Source organism: Chiloscyllium punctatum, chromosome 50, assembly GCF_047496795.1.
Source record: "Chiloscyllium punctatum isolate Juve2018m chromosome 50, sChiPun1.3, whole genome shotgun sequence".
Lineage (NCBI taxonomy): Eukaryota > Metazoa > Chordata > Chondrichthyes > Orectolobiformes > Hemiscylliidae > Chiloscyllium > Chiloscyllium punctatum.
In genome coordinates, this window is record NC_092788.1 from 49,649,541 (window position 1) to 49,667,155 (window position 17,615).

The 17,615-nt window shown below is 45.1% G+C and overlaps 1 long non-coding RNA gene across 1 annotated transcript in view; it reads left to right on the forward strand.

Moving 5' to 3' along the window:
- The window catches only part of LOC140470142 (uncharacterized), a 32,258-nt gene that overhangs the window by 12,064 nt on the left and 2,579 nt on the right, over positions 1 to 17,615 (forward strand). The gene's annotated exons all lie outside the window — the stretch shown is intronic.

The following is a 17,615-nucleotide window of genomic DNA, read 5'->3' on the forward strand; positions in this document are numbered from 1 at the left end:
GGATAACAAAGAGTGTAATAAGAAATGAGAGGATCAAATATGAAGGTAGGCTAGCCAGTAATATTAGAAATAATCGTAAAAGTTTCTTTCAGTACATAAGAAACAAACGACAGGCAAAAGTAGACATTGGGACACTTCAAACTGATGCAGGGAGCCTAGTGATGGGAGATAAGGAAATAGCAGGAGAACTTAACAAGTACTTTGCGTCAGTTTTCACAGTGGAAGACCTGAGTAATATCCCAAAAATTAAAGGGTGTCACGGGGCTGAGTTGAGTATGTTGCCATTACGAAAGAGATAGTGCTAGAAAAGTTAAAAAGTCTTAAAATTGATAAATCTCCTGGCCCCGATGGGATACACCCTAGAGTTCTGAGAGAGGTTGCTGAGGAAATAGCAGAGGCATTGGTTAAGATCTTTCAAGAGTCACTGGAGTCAGGAAAGGTCCCGGATGATTGGAAGATGGCTGTAGTAACCCCCTTGTTCAAGAAAGGAACAAGGCAAAAGATGGAAAACTATAGGCCAATTAACTTAACCTCGGTTGTTGGTAAAATTCTAGAATCCATCATTAAGAATGAGGTTTCTAAATTCTTGGAAGAGCAGAGTCTGATTAGAACAAGTCAACATGGATTTAGTAAAGGGAGGTCATGCCTGACAAACCTGTTGGAATTTTTTGAAGAGGTAACAAGTACGTTAGACCAGGGAAACCCAGTGGATGTGGTCTATCTGGACTTTCAAAAGGCCTTTGATAAGGTGCCACACGAGAGGCTGCTGAGCAAGGTGAGGGCCCATGGTGTTCGAGGTGAGCTGCTGGGATGGATTGAGGATTGGCTATCTAACAGAAGGCAGAGAGTTGGGATAAAAGGTTCTTTTTCAGAATGGCAGGCGGTGACGAGCGGTGTCCCGCAGGGTTCGGTTCTGGGGCCACAGCTGTTCGCATTATATATTAATGATTTGGATGAGGGAACCGGGGGCATTCTAGCGAAGTTTGCCGATGATACGAAGTTAGGTGGACAGGCAGGTAGTACTGAGGAAGTGGGGAGGCTACAGAAGGATCTAGACAGGTTGGGAGAGTGGTCCAGGAAATGGCTGATGGAATTTAACGTGAGCAAGTGCGAGGTCTTGCACTTTGGCAAAAAGAATAAAAGCATGGTCTACTTTCTAAATGGTGAGAAAATTAATAAAGCCAAAGCACAAAGGGATCTGGGAGTGCTAGTCGAGGTTTCTCTAAAGGTAAACATGCAGGTTGAGTCTGTGATTAAGAAAGCGAATGCAATGTTGTCTCTTATCTCAAGAGGGTTGGAATATAAAAGCAGAGATGTACTACTAAGAATTTATAAAGCTCTGGTTAGGCCCCATTTGGAGTACTGTGTCCAGTTCTGGTCCCCACACCTCAGGAAGGACATACTGGCACTGGAACGTGTCCAGTGGAGATTCACACGGATGATCCCTGGAATGACAGGTCTAGCATATGAGGAACGGCTGAGGATACTGGGATTGTATTCATTGGAGTTTAGAAGATTAAGGGGAGATCTAATAGAGACGTACAAAATAATACATGGCTTTGAAAAGGTGGATGCTAGAAAATTGTTTCTGTTAGGCGAGGAGACTAGGACCCGTGGACACAGCCTTAGAATTTGAGGGGGTCATTTCAGAACAGAAATGGGGAGACATTTCTTCCGCCAGAGAGTGGTGGGCCTGTGGAATTCATTGCCACGGAGTGCAGTGGAAGCCGGGACGCTAAATGTCTTCAAGGCCGAGATTGATAGGTTCTTGTTGTCTAGAGGAATTAAGGGCTACGGGGAGAATGCTGGTAAGTGGAGCTGAAATGCGCATCAGCCATGATTGAATGGCGGAGTGGACTCGATGGGCCGAATGGCCTTACTTCCACTCCTATGTCTTATGGTCTAACTCCAAATGCGGCCGCACCAGAGTTTTGAACAGCTGCAGCTTTATCTCATGGTTCTGACAGTCAATCCCTGTACCAATAAAAGCTCACACGCTGAATGCCTTCTTAATAACTCTTTCAACCTGGGTGGCGACTTTCAATGAATCCATGTCCATAGACACACTGATCTCTCTGTTGATCTGCATTACCAATATCTGCTTTACCCACATCCACCTGTTAGGTCACCTTCTCAAATACGTCAATAAGGTTTGTGAGGCATGACCTACCCTTCACAAAACCGTGCTGACTATCCCTCATCAACGTATTCACCTCCAGATGATTATAAATCCTAGCCTCTTTTACAAGCCTTTCCAACACTTTACCCAGAATCGGAGTAAGGCTCACAGGTCTATCATTACCCAGGGTTGTCTCTACTTCCCTTCTTGGTCAAGGGGTCAACATTTGCTATCCTCCGGCCATCTGGCCCTATTCTTGTACACAATGATGGCATAAAGATCAAAGCCAAAGGCTCGGCAATCTCCTTCCTGGCTTACCAGAGAATCCAAGGATCAATCCTATCTAGCGCAAGGGACTTACCAATTTTAACACTTTCCAGAATTGCTAACACCTTCTCCTTCTGCAGTTCAATCCCATCTAGTTATGGACCCCACTACCCTGGGGTAAAGACGTTGGCTAATCAACTTTCCTGTACCCATCATGGTTTTCTAAACCTTTATAAGGTCACCCCTCAGCCACCTACACCCAATAGAAATGAGAAAGACAATGATATAAATATCCCTGCTCATGTCCCTGCCACTACGCTGTCACAATGTTCTGGGATACACTTGTTTAGGACCTAGGGTTTTCTCTCCCTTTGTGTTCTAAGACCTCCAGTGCCACCTCTTCTGTAATAGGGACTCTTTACAAGCCATCACTGTTTCTTTCCTTTGTTTCCTAGTTTTTGTTCACAGTACGTTCTGACATGAAATGCTCATTTTGGCTCTTGCCCATCTCCTGTGGTTCCACACATTGATGGCCTCACTGATCTTTGAGGGGCCCTAGTGTCTCTCCAGTTGCTTTTTTGTACTTTTGTGCTGTAGAAAACCCGTTGCATTCTCCTTTACCTTATCTGCCAAAACTATCTCATCCCCCCCACCCCCATGTTACTTTCCAGCTTATCCATCCTCTCTGTTTCTGTCACACCCTCCAGTATCAGTAACATCTTCATCAATCCTTGCAGCATTTACAGTTTCAGAAAATGCTTCCTAAATCAGGATGATCAGAATTCTATGCAGTACTCCAAAGCTGTGCTGACTATCCCTAATCAATCCTTGTCTTTGGAATGCATATAACTCCTGTCCTGCGGACTTGCTTCCAACAATGTATGCACCACTAACATCAAGCCAATTGGTGTTGATGTCCCTTGGATTTCCCTCGGAGCCTTTCCTAAGCACTGGCACAACATTAGCCCCCCTCCTGGCTCCTTGGAGACACTGATAACTTCCGGCTATCAGTGATAGAAAAATCTCTTTTTGGGACTCCGCAATTTCTTCCTGAGCTTCTCACAATATCCTGAAATATACTGCATTAGTTCCCAAGGACTTGTCTCCCTTATATGCATTTTAATACCTCTAGTACCTCCTGTTATCTGGAGTCTTTTGAAGACATCACATTTTTCCCCCTGACTTCACCAGTCTTCCTCCACAGTAAGTTCAAACGTGACATTTTCGTTTAGTATTTCACCCATCTCCTGTGGCTGGCTCCATTCATCTTCAAGGAGCCGTATTCTCCCCCTAGTTCATCTTGTGTTGTTAATATAATTGTAGAATCTCTTTGGATTTTCCTCAGCCTCATTTGCCAAAGCTTTCTCAGGTCCCCTTTGGGCCCTCGTGATTTCCCTCTTAAATGTATTACTCCACCCGCAATGTTCTTCAATGAATTCCCTTAATCCAGCTGGCTATATGTGACATGTGCCCCCTTTTGTTGACCAAAGCCTAAATCTCCCCCCCCCCTTATCCAATGTTTCCTACTTGTGTCAGCATTGTCATTCACACTAACAGGAATATGCTGGCCCTGACCTTTCATTTTATCTCTCTTTTGAAAGTTTCCCACCTGCCTGACGTCCCTTTACCTGCAAATATCCTCCACAATCAATTGTTAAAAGCTCTTGAAGCAAGGCCAGTTTTGATCTTTAACTTGTGGACCAGGCTTATCCTTTTCCATCGCTATTTTCAAACTAATAGAATCGTGAGAACTTTGCGAAAGTGTTGCCCCACTAATGACTCAGTCCCTTTCCTTTCCTTGTTTCCCAAGGGGAGGTCAGGTTTTACCCCTTTCTGCAGTCTGACCATTTACATTCTGAGTGAGACAGTTTTCTTAAATATGACTAACAAATTCTTCGCTCCCAAGCTCTGAACACTCTAGCAGTCCGAGTCTTGGTTTGGAAAGTTAAACTCCCCGACCATTACAATCCGATCGTTCTTACAGATCTCTGAGATCTCCCGACATATTTGCTGCTCAAATTCCCACTGACTGTTGGGGGCCTGTAGTACAGTCATATCAAACTGATAACCCATTCTCATTTCTCAGTTGCACCATTATGGCTTCACTGGGCGTTCTCTGGAATATCCTCTCGAAGTCCTGCTGTAATGTTTTCATTGATCAAAAACTCCACTCCCCCTTCTCTCTCACCACCTGTTCTCTCCATCCTGTAGAATCTGTACCCTGGAACATTGAGCTCCCAGTCCTGCCCCTCCCTCAGCTGTGATTCTGTCATACCATGGAACCCCGGTCCCATGTTCCCGTCCATGCACTGAGTTCATCTGCCTTAACTGTTAGGCTTTTTACTTTGGAATAAATGCACTTTAATTAATCAGTTTTCCCTCTATTTAAATTCCTGTCTTGAAATTCTGTCCCAGCCTCAACCTTCAGACTGTAGCCTGAGACCATCTCCCTCACTGTGGACAACACCCTCACCTTCACGTCAGCTGCAAACTTACTAATGATACCTTCTGCTTTCACATCCAACTCATAAATGCATATAATACTGTACAAAATAATGAGAGGAATGCATAGAGTAAATAGCCAGAGACCTTTTTCCCCAGGGCAGGATTGACTGTTACGAGAAGTCATACTTTGAAGATATTAGGAGGAAGGTATAATGGAGACATCAGCGGTAGGTTCTTTACGCAGAGAGTTGTGAATGCATGGAATGCGTTGCCAGCAGTGCTGGTGGAAACGAAGTCATTGGGGACATTTAAGCGACTGCTGGACATGCACATGGATAGCAGTGAGTTGAGGGGTCCGTAGGTTAAGTTACTATATTTTACATTAGGATTAAATCTCAGCACAACTTCGTGGGCCTATGGGCCTGTTCTGTGCCGTACTTTTCGATGTTCTATTTTCTATAATAAACAGCAATGGTTGCTGCACAGATCCCTGTGGTACACCCGCTGGTGAAAGTATTTCAAACACAAAACTTACCCTCCACCGTTGTGGATCCAGGTTGCCAAATTGCCTTGGATCCCATTGGTCTGTTAGGCCTGCGTTCCATGAGGGACGTTGTCAAGCTCCTTAATGAACTCCATGTAACCTACATCTTCTGCACTGCCCTCATCTAATCCTCAATCGTAATTTCAAACAAAAATCTCAGCTGAATTTGGGACAGGATCTTTCTCTATCAAATTCGTGATGAGTATCCATAATCGATCTCTGCCTTTCCAAATGTTGATTCATTCTGTCAATCAGTATTGTTTCCAATGATTTCCCTGCCCCTGCCGTCAGACTATCTGCTCTGTAATTACCTGGCCTATCCCTGCTGCCCTTCTTGAATAAAGGAACCACATTTTCGATTCTCCAGTCATTCAGCACTTCACCTGTGGCCAACAAAGTATTAAACATATCCATCAGGGCCCCAGCAATCTCCTTCCTTACCTCCCATAGCAGGCTGGAATACATTTCATTGGGCACTGGGGATTCCTCCAACTTTATGCATGTGAAAAAATGGAACACTTCCGCCTTATTGATCTTAACATGTTCGAGAAACTTGCCATCCCAACTGAAATCCCCGGGTACAATGCCTTTCTCCTGTGTTAATACAGATGGGAAGTATTCATTGAAGACCTCACCTACTTCCTCTGGCTCCATGCACAGATTGGTCTTTTAGTTTCTAACTCTTCCCTCAGTAATTTTCCTATTCTTACTATACTGCTAAAATACATTCATTTTTCTGGAGCCCAACTTGCACTCCCTATACTTTTGAATGGCTTCACCTGTGTTTATTGCACTGTATTTTCTTTATCAAACTCACGATATCACTTGATTAGTATTTGCTGGACTTGCTGCCTTTACTATTCCCTCGTCAGGAACACACTGGCCCTGAACACTCACTGCATTGCTTTAACGTACTCTCACTTTCCAAATATAGACCCAACTGCAGACAGTCCTCCCAATCTCTGTTTGTCAGATCCTCTCTATTGATAGTGATACTGATAGGAGGTTCAGTTGTGAGGGGGACAGACAGGAGGTTGTGTGGCTGCAGAAGAGACCCCAGGATGGTGTGCTGCCTCCCTGGTATGAGGGTCAAGGATGTCTCTGAGCAGTTACAGAACATTCTGAAGTGGCAGGATAAATATTCAGAGGTTAATGTTCACATCGGTCCACATGACACAGTTAGTCAAAGGGATAGTCTCCTGTGAAATACGTACAGGGAGTGCGGAAAGAAGTTAAAAAGCAATACCTCAAGGGTTGTGATCTCCAGAATACTCCCAGTGCCACATGCCAATAAGGGTAGAAATAGAAAGATTGGCTAGATGGATACGTGGCTGAGGAGCTGGTGGAGGGGGCAGGGTTTTCAGTTCTTGGATCATTGGGATCTCTTCTGGGGTAGAGGTGACCTGAAAAAGGGGAGCAGGTTAGACTTGAACCAGAGGTGCACCAGTATCCATGGGGGGAGATTTGTTTGTCTTACCCCAGAGGGTTTAAACTAGTTTGGCAGGGTTTTGGATTCTAAGTAAGAGACGGCCCATTGATCAGTCAAGGGAAAAATGCATCAGCCATCGAGAGCATGTTTTCTATCCAGGATATCTAGGGGCACAGTAAAGGGGGGGAAAAGACTTCTGGTTTAAAGGACATTTATTTTGAGACATGAGACCTGACAGGTAAGGCAGACGAGATCAGAGCATGGATTGGCTCTGGGGACTAGGATATTATAACCATAACAGAAACATCGCTGGGAGAAGGCCAGGACTGGCAACTCAGTGTTCCAGGACACGGAAGCTTCGGGCGTGATCGAAGGGCAAGTAAGTGAGGAGGGGGAGTTGTACCTTTTGGTAAGGGAGGACATAACAACAGTGCTGAGAGAGGATACTCTTTCGGGGTGATCAAATGAGGTCATATGGTTAGAATTTAGAATCAAAAAGGGGATAGTCAGTCTGCTGGGATTGTGTTCTGGACCCACAAATAGCCAGCGGGTACTAGAGGAGAAAATGTGTAGAGAGATTGCAGGTACCTATAGAAATAATAGAATAGTATTGGTTGGAGATTTTACCTTCCCCTGGATTGCTTGGACCACCCGGAGTGTAAAAAGTCCTGTATGGGGTGGAATTTGTCAAATGTGTCCAAGAAAGTTTCCTCGATCAAAATGGAGAGGGCCCCACTCTACTCAGGCAGCTGAAAACGAGCCCTCCCCTCAGAAAAAGAGTTCAGTCATTTACTGAAGTGTCAGTCGGAGAGCACTTTGGGTCCAATGACCACAACTGTCCTCGTTTTAACATAGTTATGGAAAAAGATCAGGCAGGTCCACAGATTAAGGTCTTAATCTGCAGCAGGGCCAATTTTGGGGCTATTTGGCAGATTGAGCAGAGGTCGATTGGGTGAATTAAAAATCACACAACACCAGGTTATAGTCGAACAGGTTTAATTCAAAGCACCAGCTTTCGAAATCCAGGTGATCATTCTGAAAGATGAAAACTTCAACTAAATATGTTTGGTATTACATTCCATGACACTGCAATTCTGTTGCTATAAATTCTGTGCCTGATTATTGTGCTCCACAACCACCTGCTGAAGGAGCAGCGCGATGAAACCCAGTGCCTCCAAATAAACCCGCTGGACTGTAAGCTGGGGTTGGGTGGTTTTTAACGTTGTCCATCCCAGTCCAACACCGGCTCCTCCACATCATGCTACTGTCAACTGGGTGAGTCTGTTTGAAGGAAATGGAATGACTGGCAAATGGGAGGATTTTAAAAGTGTGATCTCTGTTAGAGTGAAGGGAAAAGCTGGCAGGTTTAGGGATCCCTGGCTGATGGGGGATATTGAGGCTCTGTTCAAGAAAAAGAAGGCGGCACACATTGTCTTTGATGTTTCCGTATCTACGTAACCTCTTCCAGTCCTAAAGACCCGATCACTCGGTGGAGACACAACAACCCCCTCAGGTCCCTGCAGCACTCCCGATCTGTCGAACCCACTGAAAGCCTGTGACTCTCGCGAACCAGTTCGGACAAGACTCACTGTCTGTGTAACATCATCCCATCGCTAACACCCACCTTTTCAATGTAAGCCCCTCCTGTATCTCCATCCATTTACTCATCTCTACAACCTTCTCCAGCATTTACGCCCCTACTTGTGTAAATGTCACCCTCCCCTACAACCCTTCCCACTTTGACCATTCTGGAGGAGGTTACTAATGTTCCCTAATCTGTGAAACTGTCTCCAACCAAAATTACTGCCCTTCTGGAAAATCTGTCAGACTCCACACTCTTCATATCTAAATAATCTGCAAAGTTAAACGTCCTATATCTGTAAACATCTTCAGTCACGACTACCCTCCATATCTCTGTTTGGTCCTCCAGTTTATACAATCCACTTTATCTCTGTAATCTCCTCCATTCACCGAAAATCCTCCCTGTCTGTGTAAACCGCTCCATCCTACTAACATCCTTCTCCCTGTAAACTGCTCCATCCCTCCCAACCTCTCCATCTTCATGAACACATGTAGACAGTACAGCTCTCCACATTTCTGTAACATCCTGGGGCTCTATGTGCTCCCTGTGAAACCACCTCCACTCCCCACAACCCTCCCAGTCTGGGTCGTCTTCTCCAGATCAGATTATTGCTGTCTCTGTTACCTCCGACAATCCTAGTAAACCCTTCCTAATGTGTCTATTCATTCAGATCCCATCCTCTCCAGCCTCCTGAAACCTCTTTCTGCCATCGTAACTCTCCCTATTTAAAACAAGGAACAGTACAGCACAGTACAAGCCCTTCAGCCCTCAGTGTTGTGCCAATCTTTTATCCTACTCTAAGATCAATTTAACCTGCAGACCATTGAAAGAACAAAGAAAATCACAGCACAGGAACAGGCTCTTCAGCCCACTAAGACTCCGCTGATCCAGATTCTCTGTCTAAACCCTTCACCTATTTTGTGAGGATCTGCTCCCTGCCCATTCAGGCATCTGTCTGGATACATCTTAACTGACGTTATCATTCCTGCCTGTTCCTCCTCCGCTGGCAAAGTGTTCCAGGACCCCATCACTCTCTGCGTATGGGGGCCTGCCACGCATATCTGCCCTAAATCTTTCCTCTCTTACTGTGAACTCGTGGCCCCTAGTAATTGAGTTTCGCACTCTGGGGAAAAAAGCTTCTTGCTATTCACCTTGTCTATAAATCCCATGATTTTGCAGACCTCAATCAGGTCCCCAATCAAACTTTGTATTTCTAATGAAAATAATCCAAAACTATTCAATCTCTCCATATTGCTAGCGCCCTCTATGCCAGGCAACATTCTGCTGAACCTCCTCTGCACCCTCTCCAAAGCATGCACATCCTTTTGGTAATGTGGAGACCAGAACTGTACGTAATATTCTAAACCAAACTCCTAAGCAACTGTAACATGACCTGCCAACTCTTGTACTCAATAACCCGTCCAATGAAGGAAAGTATGCCGTATGACACCTTGACCACTTTACTGACCTGCGTTACCACCTTCAAGGAATAATAGACCTGAATACCCAGACATCTCTGTACATCAATTTTCCCCAGGACTTTTCCATTTACTGTGGGTTCACTTTTGAATTGGATCTTCCGACATGCATCACCTTGCATTTGCCAAGATTGAACTCCATCTGCCGTTTCTCTGCCCGCCTCTCCAATCCATTTATATTCTGTAGTATTCTCTGACAGTCCCGTTCACTGTCTGCTACTCCACTAATCTTAGTGTCATCTGCAAACTAATCAAGGCACCGATACCTTCTTCCAAATCATTGATATGTATCACAAGCAACAGTGGTCCCAGCACGGATGCCATTGGAACACCACTGGTCACAGGTCTCCATTTTGAGAAATTAATTTTGCTGTCATTCATGTGCCTATCCAAAATGTATTTAAATGTCCTAATGTATCTGACTCTACCACCAATACTGGCAATACATTCCACTCATCCACCACACTCTGTCTAAAGTACCTCCCTCTGACATCACCCCTCAACCTTCCTCCAATTACCTTACTATTTTGCCTCCAAGATATAGCCATTTTCGCAATTGGAAAAAAAAACCCAGGCCACCCACTCTATGTATGCCTCTCATCATCTCATACACCTCTATCAAGTCACTTCTCATCCTTTTTTATTCCAAACAGAAAAGCCCTGGCTCCTCAACCTTTCTTCATAAGTCCTCCCCTCCAGTCCAGGCTGAATCTTGATAAATCTCCTCTGCACCGTCTCCAAAGCTTCCACGTTTTTCCTGAAATGAGGCAACCAAAACTAAGCACAATATTCCAATTGTGGTCTAACCACAGGCTGTATCAAGCTGCAGCATAACCTCACAGCTCTTAAACTCAATCCCCTACTAAGGAAAGCTGACACATCATTGGCTTTCTTAACAACCCTAACAACTTGGTTGGCAACTTTGAAGAATCTCTGGAAGTTGACCCCAAGAATTTTCAGTTACTCCTCACTGTCAAGAATCCTGGCTTTAACCTTGTAACATTTCTCTGCAGAATCCTTCAATCTTAAACCCTCCAGATTTTGGTATTTTCCTCCAGTCCCCACTACACTCTTAAACTGTGAAACCTCTTCCAGTCCCTACAATCCTCCTTAGCTCTGTATCCTCTGTAAGCATGTGGTGGTAGACGTGTGGTTTAGGCGATGGGTTAGAAATCCATTGGGGCTTGCCCACACAGGTTTGAATCCTGGCCAGCAGGGCGGTGGGGTTGATTGGTGCAGGTGTTAGGAGATGTTCTCTAAAGTGGTCTGCGAGGAGATGAGGAAACTGATGCCTTCTCACATCTTGCTTCACAGAACATCTCCACGATATCTGAAAATCAACTCACCGCCCTGTGGCCAAACATTTGAACTCCCCCTCCCCCTCTGCCGAGAACTTCGCCACTCCCTCACCACCTGAGGAAGGAAGAGAGAAGAACGTCTTATCTTCTGCCTTGGGACCCTTCAACCCCATGGCATCAATGTGGACGTCACCAGTTTCCTCTTTTCCCCTCCCCCCTTACCCGAGTTCCAACCATCCAGCTCAGCGCTGCCCTCATGACCTGTCCCACCTGTCAATCTTCCTTCCGACCTATCCAATCCACCGTCCTCTCTGACCTAACAATCTTATCCCCATCAACAACCACCTATTGCACTCTCAGTGACCTTTCCCCCAGCTCCACCCGCCTTCCCATTTATCTCTCCACCCCCGAGGATCCCAGCCTCATTCCTGATGAAGGGCTCCAGCCCAAAACATCGACTATCCTGCTACTCAGATGGTGCCTGACTTGTGCTTTTCCAGCAACACACACTCAACTCTGATCTCCAACATTTGTAGACCTCACTGTCTCCTCTTTATCAGATGAGCCAATGGAGTGAAGAGTGTCAGCTGGAGAGAAAGGCACAACAGAAGAACGTTTATTTCTAAGGCTCCCGAGCAGCATTTCATTGTTCATCACTGCAATAAACAGGAATTTGTTGGAATTTGTAACAAAGACTCGAGGGAAAACAGACGAGTGTCAGAGGCTGAGGGGTGGCCTTATCGAGGTTTATAAAATCATGTGGAGCATGGTTAGAATAAACAGACAAGGTCTTTTCTCTGGGGTAGGGGAGTCCAGAACAAACGGCATAAGTTCAAGTGAGAGGTGAAAGATTTAAAAAGGACCTAAGGGGCAAATATTTCACGCAGAGGGTGTTGTATGTACAGAATCAACTGCCAGAGGAAGTGGTGGAGGCTAGTATAGTTGCAACATTTAAAAGGCATCTGGATGGTGATATGAATAGGAAGGGTTTAGTGGGATATGGGCTAAATGCCGGTAAATGGGACAAGAATGGTTATGACATCTGGTCGGCGTGGATGAATTGGACTGAGGGGTGTGTTTCTCTGCTGTATATCTCTATGACTGTATGACCCTAATTGTCTTCCACTGTTCATTTACAACCATATATTTTAGTCGGTTTCCCCTGTTTACCTTGGTCAATTCTCCACTCGCACTCATGTAATTGGCTTTGTTTCTGATGCTCGGGTGTGTTTTATGGTCACTTGAAAACTTGATAATCTCTTTGAATTCCACCATATTGCAATCTCCTGGAGGATCTCTGTGTTACATCACTCCTTCAGTCAGCTTCCTCACTCAACGGTCGAGCTGAGATAGTGACATCCCTAGCCATTTGCACAATATGTTACTCAAAGAAACACTGACAAAAACATTCAAACAGGAGCTTGCAGAATATCATTCTTGCCAGAGCGACTGTCCCAGATCATGCAAATATTGAAGTCTCTCAAAATTATCACACCACCTTTGTTACAAATTCCAACAAATTCCTGTTTATTGCAGTGATGAACAACGAAATGCTGCTAGGGAGCCTTAAAAATAAAAGTTCTTCTGTTGTGCTTTTCTCTCGTAGGACATAGAATTCACATTCAGGCTGATAAAGCCACATCATCTGAGGCCAAATGCTTTCTCTGTACTGCCTTTGTTCCACATCACTGTCAGGGTTAGGCTCCTGCGCTGCTATTCGGCCTGAGATCCATTAAGGTTGTTTACCATTAAATATTTATGTTCCACCTTTTGTTCACACTGTAATTATGACTGTCTGGTGACTAAATCTCAGCTATCTCTATGTCACTAGTCTATTACCTTATTGCAGATACTTTGGTAATTCCAGAAAAGAACATTATAATTTCCTCTTTCCCACAATGTCCTGTCACAAACCTATTCACTGATGTACAGTTTTAGTTCAACTCTGTCCCTTCCCGTTCCTTTCTGCTTGTATTCAGCCCCATTCCCCATGCTGTTCCGATGCTTCACCTTTCGTCTCTGAATTTGGAAAGCTCCTTTCACCTGAACCCTATCCCCGAATCCTCTCTGTTAATAAACCTCCTGATATGACTGGCCAGGATACAGCTCCCAGCAGGGTTGGTTTTAAAGCATACATGGGATGTTGCTGTCTTTGGCTGGCCAGCACGTCATGCCCACCCCGAGCTGTCCTTGAGCTGAGTGGCTTGCTAGATCATGTCAGAGGGCAGTTGAGTGTCAGTCCCATTGTTGTGGGTCTGAATTCATATGTAGGCCAGACCAGCTGCCTACAACAGATTTCCTTCCTTAAAGGCTATTGAGTATTCACATGGGTATGCCTGACACCGGCATTAAATTCTGGATGAACAGTCTAGTGAGAGTAACACCAGACCATTGCCTGGATCACTGATAGCTCCCTCATCCCTGAGTACTGATCCCAGTGCACCATGAATCAAACACTCTTCTTCCTGACTGTGGTTTGATCCTGATGCCTTCCTGCACTCTGGTGATATCACTCAGTATCTGTCCATTTGGCATCTGTTACTGTCAGGGTCTAATTGCTGTCTCTGACTCCACCTTTTGCAGCTACTCCAGATCCTGAGCCAACAGAATTCTCCACTTCAGAGAGTCCAGGCAGCACAGGCCAGGGATGGAGACTGTGATATTTCAGATCTCTGGGACTCAGTGTCATTCTCCCTGTGTAACCCTCAATGCATCAATCTAACTTCCCATTCTGTCTATTTCTCTGTCTCCTGTCGGTACTCAAGATATTCCTGACTCATCAGAATTCCCAACCCCTATCTCGTCAATCACCTCATTGAGGATGGTTAGTCAGCCAGAGAGAGATGGAGTGTGAGATCTGGAACCTTCAGTAAATACTGCAATGAGGTACGGTCACTCACAGTGAACAGAGCAGAGCGTATTTAAGGGATTGATGTTTGATACAGAAGACACAATACAGATACAGTGTTGAAGGGTGAACACAGAGCATGAAGATCCCAGGCTCAATCCCCACCCTCTTGTTTACTTTCATCTCTGCTGTACTGAGCCTTCCTCTGACAATATAGGAAGTTGACAGTTATCAATCCAGGCCTGTGCTGTCTTAGTGAGGATCAGTACAACAGAGGGGAAAGCAGGCCTCCCTTAGGAAGGTGGTATTGAAACCTGGGATCTTTCTGTTCTATGTTCCTTTCTCACACTGTCTCTTGTCGTGTGATAGCGTCATACAGCAAAGAAACATACCTTTTGGTCCAACTCATCTGCACTCGTGTCTTGAATGCTTGTAATTCCCAGAAAATGTCCTATTTCTGTAACCTCCACCCCTCCCATAATCCTGCTATATATTTGAAACCTACTCCAATGCTGACGACTCTCCCTATTTGTAAATTGCTCTGGTCTCAATAACATGCCCAATCTCAATAACCTCATCCTGGACTCAGTACAATAATCCCTATTCCTGTAGTCTTGCAAAACAACTACAGTCCACCCTGTCTCTGTAAAGTCCTCTAGCCCGGACCAAAATACCGACCTGTGTATCTTTCTCAAGCCCCAAGAGACCATGATATCGCTGTAACCTTCTGCAGGCACGATCATATTCCTGCCTCCTGGCCTATAGCACCACACGACCTCAGTAACCATCTCCCATCCCTAAAGACCTCCTTATCTATATAAACATCTACAGACCCTTTTCCAGCTGAAACAACACCATATACGTCTATTTATTCCTCCACATCCTACAACCCTCCCACCATCGCAAACTCTCTCCTTCTGTAACTCTGCAATTTGGGGCATCATGGTGGCTCCATGATGATCACTGATGCCTGACAGTGGCAGGGACCGAGATTTAATTGCAGGCTTGGGTGACTGTCTGTGTGGAGCTTGGACATTCTCCCCATGCCTGCGTGGATTTCCTTCAGGTGCTCTGGTTTCCTCCCACAGTCCAAAGATATTCAGATTACGTGAATTGGCCATTCTAATTTGTCCATCGTGTTAGGTCGGTGTGGACTTGTTGGGCCGAAGTGCCTGTTTCAGTACTGTAGGGGATTTAGTCGAATCTAAACTCTACCTCTGCGTTCCATATTAAAGTCCCTAAAAATATATGTCTATCCATAAATAACCCCAAACCCTCCAAACCTCCCAGTCTCTGTAAACTCCGACAGTTCCAACATTCCTCCTTTTCTATGTAAACTCTTCCAGTCCTAAAACCCTCTGATAATGTGGAGATCTTACCATCCTCCCTATCTGCGTCATCCTCTGCGTAAGGTTGCTGCACCACTCGCAATCTATAGAATCCACTCCAATGCCTGTGACTCTCTCAATCCAGTTCATTCAAAACTCTCTATCTATGTAACCTCCTCCCGTCACTTCACCCGCCCTGTCAATGTAAGCTCCTGCTGTCTCTTTATCTTTCTAATCATATCCATAATCTTCTCCAGCTCTTACACCTCTATCTGTGTAAACGTCACCCTCACCCAGAACCCTCTCTACCGCAGGAACCTCCTCCAGTGTTTGCAATGCTTCTTAATATGTGTTATTGTCACCAAGCTCTATTGATGTTCCTGTCTCTGTAAGCTCTGACAGACTGTCCAGCTCTCACGTCCATTTAATTTCCAGAACTGTCGTATCCGACATTAACTACAGCCTTTCACATCTCTGTTCGTTCCTCATTTCTGTACAACTTTGTAATCTCAGTAACTAGTACCATTCCATAAAATACTCCCTCTCTGCGTAAACTGCCCCATCCAACGCTGAGAAGCCTCACTGTCCTTTTGATCACCTATGGTCCATTCAGATCTCCCTGTATCTTCCCTGACTCCATTGAATACAATCATGTTGTAATCCTCATATGTTACTCCCTATCTCAGTGATATTCTTCATTCCATGCAATTCTCTTTCTCTATCTCCAGACCTTCTAACCCCGCTGATCGATGTAAGGTTATTGATCCCTTGCAGCATGTTTAATACCTGTAGCAGACTCCAACTCCTCAATGCACCCTGTCGCTGTAACATCCTCAAAAACTACAGCTCACTGTCTTTGTAACATCTTCCAGCATCTCCAACCCTCTTGATTTGTGTAACCTCCTCCATAACAGCACTCCACATCTCTGTAACTGATGGGAATGCTGCAAACCTGCCTGCAGAGACCCCACTAACTCTCTGAACACCTGCGGCCTTACAATCCTCAGTATCTCTGACTTCTTCAATCGCGACAATTCTCCTTGGCTCTGTGAACTTATCCAGCCCCTTTGAACCTCCCTATCTCACTGATCCCTGCAGATCCAAGTACTGTCCTTGTTAGTGTATGCCCCAGCACTAATAATCCTCCCTATCCTATAAACTCCATGAGCTCCAACCACCATCCCTATCTGTGTACACTCCAGACCTACAACCGTCCCCATTTCTGTAAGTCCTGCAGCTCCAGTTGTCACCCTTTTCTGTGCAATCTCCAGTCCCTCGAATCTTCCCTTTCTCTAAAAACTCCTGCAGCTCCGACCACCACCACTATCTGTGTAATTTCCAGTGCCTACGCCCCTCCTTTTCTCCAAAACCTCCTGTCGCTCCAACTGCCACCCATATCTGTGTAATCTCCAGTCCCGACCACCTTCCAGTCTCTGTATCTCCTGGAGCTCCACCTACCAGCCCTATCTGTGTAATCTCTAGTCCCTATATTTCTCCCTATCACTGTAACTTCTTCCGGACTGATAATTTTCTATCTCTATGAGACATGTTTCATCCCGACAACCTATCTGATCTCTACCACCACCAGTGATCTCAAACCATCCGAACTCTATAACATCCTCCAGTCTCCCTGCTTTTCTCTGTAAGCTTCCCTAGTGCCGGCATTCCCCATTATCTCTGGTTACAGATTCTTGCTCAGGGGAACAACGTCTTAGTACCGAACCTGTAAGAACACAAGGATATTCGGTGTATGAATAATTTTGCCTTATTTTCTACATTCTAATAAGTTCAAGTACAACCTTTTTCACCTACTCTCATCAATATCCTTCCATTTTGAGCAACAGTCTGTTGAACCTTCTCTGGGCTGCCTCCAATGCAAGAACATTCCCCCTCAAGATCGGCGACCAAACCTGTTCACAGTATTCTCAGTGTGAGCTGACTGGAATCCTCTATAGTTGTTACAGGCTTTCCCTACTTTTATTCTCCATTCCCTTTGGAATCAATCCCAGCATTCCACTTGCCTTCTTTATGACCTGCTGACCTTGTATACCAGCTTTCTGAGGTTTATACACAAGGCTCCCCACCTTACTCTGTGGTGCAGCTTTCTGCAGTCTGTCTGAAACCAAGAGGTGACTGCAAAAATTAGGAAAATGCCCGAGTGCATGGTAAACGATATGGCAGAAAGGACAAATGCACACTTAGAAACCTATGGAATAAGCACTGTCCACAAGACCATCGGATACAAGAATAGAATTAGGCCATTCAGTCTATCGAATC